We start from the raw sequence: 11510 nt of genomic DNA on the forward strand, positions 1-11510 counted from the left end.
CTGGAGTCTACACGGTACATAATTTTTCACTGGAGCACAGATTTTTCCTAAGTTGTTTGAGAAACCTTATTTTAAATTTTTCAATGTAATATTTATCATGGAAAATTTCACAGATTGAGACGATAATGGTGAGTATTAATGCACTACCTAATTCAGGAATCAGTGCCATTTTGCCAGTATTGCTTTTTCTGCCTCTGTCACTTTTTTAATGAGCTGAAATATTTTTTTAAAGATTTTATTTATTAATTTGAAAGAGAGCATGAGCAGGGGGAGGGGCAGAGGGAGAGGGAGAAGCAGACTCTCTGCTGAACATGGGCTCCATCCCAGGACTCTGGGATCATGACCAGAGCCAAAGGCCAACACTTAACTGACTGAGCCACCCAGAAGCCCCTAAACTGAAATATTTTAAAGAATACTTACAGATCATTTTTTGCTGGTAAATACATACTTTAATGTGCATGTTTTCTTTCTTCCTTTTTTCTTTTTACATTACTACAATACCTTTTTCACACTAGAGTTCCACAATATCATCTAATACCCAGTGTTGAATATTTTCCATTTCCACTTATATAGATGTGCAGTCTCCCTTTCTCTCTCCCATTTGTGTGGCATGAGGCTGACTAATTGATTTCCCCAATATGCTCCTTGCCCTCTGGCTCCCAGTTCTGTTTGGCAGGAGGCACTGACCAGAGATAGGGAGAGTTTGAGGTCAAGGTCTTATTCCCTCAGCTTCCTTCCCATGGGTTGCAACAAATCAGCTGCGCCCCTTTATTGAAGGCCACCATGCCTTTGAGGCAGCCCTTTCTAACCCCTGCAGCTACTCCCTCTGAGTTTCCAAAACTACCCACTCCTTGTCCATTCAGGTCCATATTTGTTTGCTATGGCTGCTGAAACAAAGTCCTACAACCAGTTGGATGAAATGATAGAGACTGATTCTCCCAGTTCTGGAGGTAGATGTCCCAAATCCCAGTGTAGTCAGGATTGGTTGCTTATTGGGAGGCTCTGAGGGAGAATCTGTTTCATGCTTATTTCTAGCGTCAGGTCCTTGCAACAGTCTTTGGTATTCCTGCTTTGTAGCTGCATTGCTCCTGTGTCTGCCTCCAGGATTCCGTGGCCATCTCCCTGACCTCTCTGGGTTTGTGTCTCGATGCTTTCTTCTCAGGACGCCAGCCACACTGGGTTAGACTGGACTCTAAGCGAGTATGATCTCATCTTAACTTGACTGTATCTACAAAGACTCTATTTTCAAATCAGTTCACATTCTGAGATTCCAGGAGGATGTGAGTTTTGGGCAGAAACCAACCTGGTACAAAATCTAAGGGTGGTAGTGATTTGTGTTCCCCATCATCCTACTGTTATAAACAGCCCCCTTTATTAAGTTTTCCTAAATTGTCGAACAGGAGTATGCCACCTGTTTCTGGTCGGAACCCTATCTACCTAACCAGTCTTGCACATTAAGATGATCAAGATCTCTGAACTGCATTATATAAGAAGAGAGGGGTGTTTGCACAAGAGTGAAGATTGCAATCCTTTGCAAAGGCAAACTGGGTCTGATTATCCTCACTGATAAAAATTGGAGAGCCTGTTTTTAATGTCAGTAGCACAATGTTTTTTTGTTCCAGTTAAGATAGCAGGTTGAGAACCTTAGCTAAAATTGGCATCACCACCTGACTGAGTTTGCAATAACCCATAGTCATCTTCTAATACTCATTTGGCTTTTGCTAACTAAAGGAGTAAGTTAAATAGCCCCAGCCTCTGCAGGTGCCTAGAGATGTGGGACTGCTTTTGTTTGACTGTTTAGAGGATACCAGAACAATGGCAGTGCTGGGGTGGGGGAAGCAAGGTGGTCAGTTTCAAGGGCCTCTATTTGCTTTTTCTACTATAATAGCACTTACTCCACGGGTTGTAAACAATATGGGGATTCTGCCAGGCACTAAATATGTTTAACTGCATTATATATTCTGCGAAGGAAGGAAATGACCAGAGGCTCAGTCTTCTATTTTATCAGATCCACTGTTAAATGGACCCGGGTGAAGACTTCACCTGTCTCCTGATCTCCATAAGCCCCATTCTGACTGGAGACCATGAAGGTGGTATTTGGGAGCTCTGGGCATTACCTTCATAATGTCTGGTAACCCTCAAATACAGTAAGTATTTCTTTTTCCCCTTGCTCTATTGCTCAGATAAATGGCTACAGGTACTTCTGGACTGGACTTGGAGGAAAGATTCATACACCTTCTGCAGAATAGGAAATCTCGTAAAGGACCTAGCTTCTTCCTCAATGAAGGATCCCCACATCTGTGAAGCAAGCACTTATATAGATGTGTAAGCTGGCACTCATTTCTTCTTTTCTGAATCAGGCGTAGCATTCTTTAGCTGTGCATTAAGAATCATGTGGATTAGTAAAGTAAAAATTGTTCCCCTTGATAGGAATATTATCCTCACTTATTGCTGTCAATCATTTATTTGAAAGTGACATGTGTTAAAGCCTATAGAAAACGTTGTTGATTTAAACAAGGACTTTTATACTCCTACTATGTGCCAGGCAATATTCTAAGCTCTTTACAAATATTAACTCATTTGGGAAAGAGTATGCAATAGGAAAAAGTCTTTTCAACCAACGGTGTTCAGAAAACTGGACAGCTCCATGCAGAAGTAATGTTTAGAATTGTTGAATCACTGTATTATGCACCTGAAACTAATATAACATTGTATGGTAATTGTACTGGAATCAAAATGGAAAAAAAAAAAAAACCCAAATGTTAACTCAACTTATTTTCGCCACAATCCTATAATGTAGAGTCTATTATTCCCATGTTACTTTTAAGGAAACTCAGTAAGAGAGAAGTTAAGTAACTTGCCTAACATCACACAGCTGGTAATTAATCCAGTTAAGATTGTTTATAATTAAGACTTAATCATTATGCTATGTTTCATCCAATGTGCAATTATTTTTCCTAGGAATTTAAATTGTGGAAAACAGATTATAGAACATATAATTATAGAATTGATTGGGTCAATGAAGTCTCATTATGAGTAAAGATAAAACCATTGAGTAAATATTAAGTGTTACTAATAACCTATCTTTTCCCCAGATACTGTGCTAGATATTTTACACACATTATTTCTAATTTCACAACAGTGCCGCAATGTGGGTAATATTATCCTGATTTAGAAAGAAGAAAACTGGGCCTCAAGAGGTTATTGTTATTAAACCTGAGGCTACTTGGCTCTTAAATGCTGAGCAAGATGACTAAAGCCATTTCTTGACATGACAAACTGCCTACCTGAGCCATTGACATATTAGGATCTGCGATCACTTGATCATTCCTAATGGAACATTGGTCATTGGCTTAATTAAATTGAAAATCCAACAGCCACGGATGAATTCTAGATTAGCTCTACTTACTCAAGTGCATATCTTTTGCTCATTTGGAATCGGAGAACAAAATCACACAATGATTCTCATATTTAATGATAACAGAGGAAACGGTGTTTCCTATGGTAAAGCTGAGAAGTACGAGCATTGGGGGTACATAAGGGTTTGATTCTTCTCATCTTCCTTAGTAGTGAAGGGCTGAGCTGTGAATCTTAGCCTTCCTCCTCACTGAATGGGGATGGTTTTTACCACGTGGATTCAAAACAAATGAGATAACATATGTGAAAGTGTATAAGTAAATAAAAACTTAAAATAAGAAATAAGAGCCCTTCTCTTTATTGCCCGTTTATTATATTTATTATTGATTAATTGATTAATTTATATTTTATTTGTTAATTTATGTTATAATAATAAACAAATTTATTATTTTATTATTATTATGTTTATTGACATATAGATTCAAAATATATATTTTACTAACTCTACCCCTCACCCTAAGAGAACCTAAGTGACCCTAGTCCAAACCCTAACCCTGACCCTCATCCTCACATGCCAAAATGCTTAAACACATTCTTTGTTTCATGGCTCTGATATTGAGCTCTAATTTAGGTGACTACTCATCCACATCAGCTAATTTTGCATCTGCTACTTTGGTTTCTACACCGCCAGCTGAATGATCTCTGGATCACATGAGTGATCTGCTCAGTGTCTGTGCTTACTACTGTCCTTTCTGACCTTAAACAGTGACAAATCCCTGAACCTTGGCACGTTGCTGAGGTATGCATTTTCAATGCATTTTACATCTCTGAAACTGGGATGTATCTAAATGGTTTCCTACAATTGCTATTGGTCTGGCCGCAGTTGGGATACAGTAGATGTTGCTTGCCTACATCAGAAGGGCCAGGATGAAGATGGGCAGACGGAATGTGAGTGACCCGGAAGCAAATCCAAAGATGAAAAGAGTGATACAAACTTTTTTTGTTGTAAAATATTTATCAATTTAATCATTCATTAAGTTTACAATGAAGGGGCATTAAGTACATTCACAAATTATTCACCACTATCCATACCTAAACCTTTGTTCATTATCCTCGACCAAATCTCTGTACCCATTAACCAATAACTTCCTTCCCTTCCACCCCTGGCAACACCTAGTCTACTTTCTGTGTCTATCAACTTGCCTCTAGTATTTCATATAAGTGGAATCATATAACATCTGTCCTTCCGTCTGATTAATTTGACTTAATATGATGTTTTCTTTTTTAAAAAAGATTTTATTTATTTATTGAGAGAGAGAGAGAACATGTACATGAGAAAGAGAGCAGAGTAGGGGAGCAGAGGGAGAGGGAGAAGCAGGATCCCCACTGAGCAAAGAACCCAATGTGGGGCTCCATTCCAGGACCCCGGGATCATAACCTGAGCCATACACACACGCTTAGCCAACTGAGCTACCCAGACTTTCCAGCATAAAGTTTTCAAGATCCACTCACATTGTAGCATATATCAAAATTGCATTACTTTTTATGGATGAATAATATTCCATTGTTTGTATGTTACATTTTCTTTATCCATTCTTCTGTCCATGGGCACTGGGGTTGCATCTATTTTATGGCTATTGCAGCTCCACAGAAGCTGCAGTTGGTATTATCTTGGGGCTCTAGGCTGGTTCAGCTGGTAGAACATGCAACTCTAATCTCAGGGTCATGAGGTGAAGCTTCATGCTGGGTGTGGAGCCTACCTTAAAAAAAGATTTGTAAAAAATAATAATAATAATTAGAGTACTCTTTTATCCCCTGTCAACCAAAAGATTAAGAGGATAGACTAAAAGGTCATGGGCAAGAGATGGGGGCATTGGTGAATCAGATGTAATTATCAGCATTTCCAATGTCAAAATAAAGTAGTTCTACTTAATTGTAAACCTAGCGTGGAGTCCAGAACCAAAGGGACTTAGTTCTTTTATGGATTCTTTTCAACAAATGCTGCATTTTGATGCTACAAAGGATAATAGTTGTGTTGGAAAACCATGGGCTCGTTGACTCTGGATTAAAGAGTCGCTGGATGGGAAGAGTTTAGGAATGCATTAGCCAAAATACATTGCTAATACCACCTTCTACTGAATCTAAGTTTCTGTACATTCTAAGACAATATTTTATGTATACATATTATAAAAGTAAAGATGCATTAAATTATGATGCATTGCTATGGCGCCACAGATTACAATACATCTCCAGATTTCAGCAATGTAAAAACGTGAAAAAAATATGTTTTAGACTCAGTGAAATGCAGTATTTCCCATTTTATGTATTCATAGGAGTTACGGGGTTGTATATGATAAAAATATCTAAGCCTAAAAAAGCTCTTCCTATAAACATAAAATAACAGTATTTGGGTGATAAGAAAGCATTGTATCATAACAATTTTCTTTCTAAGAGATGCATAAAATAGCAGTGCCATTTACAATCAATGACATCTTAGCTTTGATAAAATAATAAATCAGCTTTCGCTGTACTTTGATTCTGTTCACTTCCCAGTCTTGGGTTAAAGCATGATTCTATCTCCTGCTTACCAGTGTCCATGTCTGTTGCTGTCTTTTATTTAAGAGGTACAACGTCAAGTCCTGACAGTTTGAACCAATTAAATCTTTTTAAGACATTGGTGGTAGGGAGGGGCTCTGGAAGTTCTGTATTCTGTTGCTGAGTTCTAGGTGTGGACTAAGTTTTGCAAGCCCTGATGATTTCTGGCCCAGATAGGAACTACAGTGCAACTTTTCTCCTTAACACATAATAATCAAGATTGTATTTCCCAAGCTGGGCCAAACAGTGGAGCAATTTACCTGGGGTTTTGTTAAAGAAAGAGATTTTCAGGTCCATCCTGACCTATTAATTAGAAACTCCAGAGATGAAGTCTAGAAATCTGGATTATGAGAGACATCCGGGGGATTCTTAGAATAAAGCAAGTTTGAGAATCACTAACTGAAGACAGTCTTTTTTATCTCCGTCACCTACAGATTTTAAAACTATAAAATTGGCATGATATCAGCCCTGTGTCTGTCATACTGGAGTTGTCATACTGATCAAGGAGATATCATGGAGCTGTCTGAACTATTCAAAAGAGATTTGCTCAATAATCTCACCTTTAAAAAACTTAAATTTACCTTGCCTAAGTTCCACTTAGCCTGCATGCAGGAATTCACATCCTCAGTGGATAGTTTTAATTCTGTCCTGTTAAAATATACTCTAGTTAAGGAAATGATCATAACCATAGCCTAAGTCCACATTTATTACATAATATCTGGTGGCCTGAATTCCACTCATTTAGGCACAGAGACCTGATCTGTAAGGCTTTAGATATATAGTTGGGGGTATTGTGCTATTGAAGTTACCCTAAACTCATTTCATCAAAGAGACCTACAAGAAAATATTTGCATAATACCCTCTAGCTCCATCCACATCGTGGCAAATACAAGATTTCATTTCTTTTGCTGGCCGCAACAAAGTAAGTCAATCAGAGAAAGGCAATTATCATATGATCTCATTGATATGTGGAATTTAAGAAACGAGGCAAAGGATTACAAGAGAAGAGAGGGAAAAATGAAACAAGATGAAACCAGAGAGGGAGACAAACTGTAAGAGACTTAAATCTCAAGAAACAAACTGAGGGATGCTGGAGTGGAGGAAGGTAGAGGGCTGGGGTGGCTGGGGGATGGACATTGGGGAGGGTGTGTGTTGTGGTGAGTGTTGTGTAAGATTGATGAATCACAGATTTGTACCCCTGAAACAAATAAGACATTATATTCAAATAATAAAAAGAATAATAAATATCAAAATTAATAAATAATAAATAATATCATTAATATTATATAATGTATTATAGTATATCAAATAATAATTAACTAATAACTAATTATTGTTAATTATTAATTAATTGCTATTAGTAATAATTAATAGCTAATTATTAATTAATATATTATTACGATAAATAACAATATAATGACACATAATAAAATAAGTAAATAATAAAATATAATAAATTTTAAAAAGGAATAAGAAAGAATCTTAAGAAAAATATTAGAACACAAAACAACAGTTTAATCACTGATGCAAGGACATGGATCAGAAGTAAATTTGAAGGGCTTTGTGTTGAAGACATTGTTAATTTTTGCTATAAAGTTCCTGTGGCTCAGGGGCGCCCGGCTGTCTCAGTCAGAGGAGCATGGAAGTTTTGATCTTGGGTTGTGAGTTCGAGCTTCTTGTTGGGTATGGAGATTACTTAAATAAAAAACTTTTTAAAAAGGGAATGAAAATACTTGCAAACCATAATGTGTAGGAGGAATCATGACATCTCTTAGGAACACTGACCCATATCCTTAACCCACATAGCTTTTTCTTGGTAAAGTCACCAATTCCAGGTGCACGTTATAACTATGATAAATAATGTAGATCATAAAATGGTGACTAACGCTGAGATCCTAACTTCAACTGATTGCCTCCTTGAGAAATCATGTTGCCTCAATTCAGCATCCTTGGAATACTGAACAGATAACTGCCACATAGTTTCATGCTCACTGAATATTGAACTGAGGAATGGGATTTTCTATTACATACATACATGCTAACTATGTGCCAGAGATCATACTAAGCACTTCACATGTTATGTCAATATACACTGGCAGTCGGTTTGAGAGAAATCCTGACATTCTCCAGCCCTAATAATCTCTCTTACTTGTAAAGTGACATCTGTGTTCTAGGCACTGTGCAAAATCATATGAGGATTTATTTTTGACACACTAAACGCAAACAGCTTATTTCAAAACTTAAGTGACAGAGACTCATTCAGTCTCTCTTCCTTATCTAAAAAAAGGGAAGAACTGGACTAGATTCTTCATTAAGTATAAAGTTTAAAGCTCTGAGTCCATCAACTGCAATTTTGCTCTCTCCATTAGTACCTTAAATGACAACATTTATATCCATTAGAGAATGTAAAAGTCTTTGCATGGAAGAGCTTCTGTATGGGGGAAAAGTAAAATGAATATAAGTAGCTACATCCATATAGCTCATGGTATGAATAATCAACACTCCTTCCCTAAGGGATCAGCCATCCCCAGCAAACAGAATGACAACTACAGAGTGATGATTGAGAAAGGACTTTTATATGAAGGAAGCCATTTCCTGTTCTGTAGCTATTACCTAACAACAGATTAAGAATACAAATAATGCCAGTTTGTCTCATTTTACACATGAATGTGCATACATAAGTTTTCTGTTATATGAAAATCATGTATACAGATTATCTTGTTTGGGAATAAGATTGTCTTATTAGAAATAAATGACTCTGTAAAGATTCTGAAAGGAATGAGGCAATCAGGCATCTACAGTCTGTTTATTCAGTGGTGGCCTCTCGTACCCTATCCAGTGTTGTAAATATCCAAAGACCAACTCTGGCATGTGTTTACCTAGCCTTGCCCTTTGAGTTAGCTCTGGAGCCCAACTATGTAAATCATCCAGGTTCAAATAGTACTTCAAAATAGAATTTGCTTTTGTTTGTGCTACATAAAATTTTTATATGTATACTTTTTTTTAATATGTGCAAGGGAATATTATCCAACCATTAAAAAAGAAAGAAATCCTGACGTTTGCATGGATAGACCTAGAGGACATTACTAAGTGAGATACGTAGCACAGAGAAAGACAAATTATGCACAGTGTCATTAACCTGTGGAATCTAAAATGAGAAAAAAGAAACAAAAAACTGCTAATTTGGGGCTTAATTTGTTTCTCTTTTCTAGCTCCTTGAGGTGTAAAGTTATGTAGTTTGGGATTTTTCTTGTTTCTTGAGGCAGGCATTTATAGCTATGAATTCTCTTAAAATCGCTTTTGCTGAATCTTAGTTTTGGTATGTTGCATTTCCCCTCATTTGTCTCAAGATATATATATTTTTTTATTTCTCTTGATTTCTTTTTTGACCCATGGGCTGTTCAGTAGCATGTTATTTAATCCCAATATATTTGTAGAATCTTCCAATTTTCTTCTTGTAATTGATTTCTAGGTTCAGACCATTGTGGCCAGAAAAGATGTTTGAAATGGTTTCAGTCTTCTTTAATTTATTAAGACTTGTTTGGTGGCCTAACATATGATTTATCCTTGAAAATGTGCCAGGCACACTTGAGAAGAATGTGTGTTCTGTTGGTTTTGGATGAAATTCTGAGCTTCTCGTTGTGAGACATTTTTTAAAAATGTGTTTTTTGTTTTGCTTTGGATTTTTTTTTTTTTAATAATCTCTCAAGTGGGGTTTGAATGCACGACCTTAAGATCAAGAGTCACTAGGTCCACTGACTGAGCTCACCGAGCACTCCATGAGATATTTTTTGACTACTAATTCAGTCTTTTTACTTACTCTAGGTTTCTTCATATTTACTATTTCTTTTTGCTTCAGTTTTGATAACTTATGTCTTTCTAGGAATTTGTCAATTTCATATAGGTTATCTAATTTGTTAGCATACGATTGTTCTCAGTCTTCACTTATAATCCGTTTTATTTCTGTAATGTCTGTAGTATTATTCCCTTTCATTCCTGCTTTTAGTAATGTGAGTCTTCTCTCTTTTTTTCTTAGTCTAGCTAAACTTTTGTCAATTTTGTTGATCTTTTCAAGGAATGAAATTTTTAAAAATGTATTTATGTTTTTAGTAATCTTTATGCACAATCTGGGGCTCGAACTCATGACTCCAAAATCAAAAGGCACATGCTCTTCTGACTGACCCAGCCAGGTGCCTGCAGAACCAACTTTTTTTTTCATGGACTTTCTCTATTGTTTTTCTATTTCCTATTTTATTTATCTTCACTCTAATTTTTTTTAAATTTATTTTCAGCGTAACAGTATTTATTGTTTTTACACCACACCCAGTGCTCTATGCAATCCGTGTCCTCTCCAATACCCACCACCTGGTTCCCCCAACCTCCCACCCCCACCCCCTTCAAATCCCTCAGATTGTTTTTCAGAGTCCATAGTCTCTCATGGTTCACATCCCCTTCCAATTTCCCTCAACTCTCTTCTCCTCTCCATCTCCCTTTGTCCTCCATGCTATTTGTTATGCTCCACAAATAAGTGAAACCATATGATAATTCACTCTCTGTGCTTGACTTATTTTATTCAGCATAATCTCTTCCAGTCCCATCCATGTTGCTACAAAAGTTGGGTATTCATCCTTTCTGATGGAGGCATAATACTCCATAGTGTATATGGACCACATCCTCCTTATCCATTCATCCGTTGAAGGGCATCTTGGTTCTTTCCACAGTTTGGCGACCGTGGCCATTGCTGCTATAAACATTGGGGTACGGATGGCCCTTCTTTTCACTACATCTGTATCTTTGGGGTAAATACCCAGTAGTGCAATTTCAGGGTCATAGGGAAGCTCTATTTTTAATTTCTTGAGGAATCTCCACACTGTTCTCCAAAGTGACTGCACCAACTTGCATTCCCACCAACAATATAAGAGGGTTCCCCTTTCTCCATATCCCCTCCAACACATGTTGTTTCCTGTCTTGCTAATTTTGGCCATTCTAACTGGTATAAGGTGATACCTCAATGTGGTTTTAATTTTAATCTCCCTGATGGCTAGTGATGATGAACATTTTTTCATATGTCTTCATTGGAGAAGTGTCTCTTCATATCTTCTGCCCATTTTTTGATATGATTATCTGTTTTGTGTGTGTTGAGTTTGAGAAGTTCTTTATAGATCCTGGATATCAACCTTTTGCCTGTACTGTCATTTGCAAATATCTTCTCCCATTCTGCGGGTTGCCTCTTTGTTTTGTTGACTGTTTCCTTTGCTGTGCAGAAGCTTTTGATTTTGATGAAGTTACAAAAGTTCATTTTCACTATTTTTCCTTTGCCTTTAGAGACATAAATTGAAAGAAGTTGCTGCAGTTACTGCAACATATTCTCCTATATTCTGCCTATATTCTCCTCTAGGATTCTGATAGATTCCTGTCTCACGTTGAGGTCTTTTATTCATTTTGAGTTTATCTTTGTGTATGGTGTAAGAGAACGGTCGAGTTTCATTCTTCTACATATACCTGTCCAGTTTTCCCAGCACCATTTATTGAAGAGACTGTCTTTTTTCCACTGTATA

The sequence above is a fragment of the Mustela nigripes genome, chromosome 3 (genome assembly GCF_022355385.1).
Source record: "Mustela nigripes isolate SB6536 chromosome 3, MUSNIG.SB6536, whole genome shotgun sequence".
Lineage (NCBI taxonomy): Eukaryota > Metazoa > Chordata > Mammalia > Carnivora > Mustelidae > Mustela > Mustela nigripes.